A 946-nucleotide genomic window follows, 5' to 3' on the forward strand; every position below is an offset into this window, starting at 1 on the left:
ACACACACACACACACACAAGACATTCTCGCGTGCATTCACGACAACGATTTGTCTCTGTGCTCCCCCATGGCCGCGACCAGAGACCTGCGGCGTTTGAATTTCCCTCAAAATGGCGGCTGTTACACTTTTTCTTTTCTTTTCATTTTTCTTTTTTCCTTTTCATTTCCCCTAAAAGCATTATTATGTTGATTGCGTATCCAACTCCTCCCGCATTTGTTTTTCCACCCTTACGCCAATATTGGATTCCCAATTAACAATCTACTTTTATACACACACACACATATATATATATATATATACACACATACATACGTACATACATCCACACACACACACTCACACACACACTCACGCATGCACGCACACACACATGTATGGTTATATGATATTGAAAACAGGTGAGCAAATGGAGTAGAAAATATTTCTTTTGGTTCAATAGTTTAATAATTGTCACTGGCATTATGAAGGTGTTGGTGTGATTGTTGTCGTAGTGGTTGTTGTTGTTGTTGTTGTTGGTGGTGGTGGTGGTGGTTGTATTGGTGGTGGTGGTGACAGTGGATCTTGGTTGTAGGATGGCTGCCGTGGTAGTAATCATGGTGTTGGCGGTGATACTGGTGGTAGCAGTGGTACTCATGATGGTAGTGATGCTGGTGGTGGCGGTGGTGGTGGAGATGTCGAAGGCTGATAGCAGTGGGGGTTGTGGTGGTGGCGGTGGCGGTGGTGGGTGCAGTAAAAAAAGGAGTAAATGGAAAGAAGGGGGGTGGGGGGGGAATAAGTAAAGTGAAACAAGAAATGAATGTAATTAGGAGATTTAAGCAAAATGTCAAGGATTGTTTATATCTTGGTTCTCTGGTATATTGGAGAATATTGTGAGGGTGGTGGTGGCGGTGGTAATTGTGGTGGTGGCGGCGGCGGCGGCGGTGGTGGTGGTAATTTTGGTTATT

The sequence above is a fragment of the Octopus bimaculoides genome, chromosome 24 (assembly GCF_001194135.2).
Source record: "Octopus bimaculoides isolate UCB-OBI-ISO-001 chromosome 24, ASM119413v2, whole genome shotgun sequence".
NCBI classification, from domain to species: domain Eukaryota; kingdom Metazoa; phylum Mollusca; class Cephalopoda; order Octopoda; family Octopodidae; genus Octopus; species Octopus bimaculoides.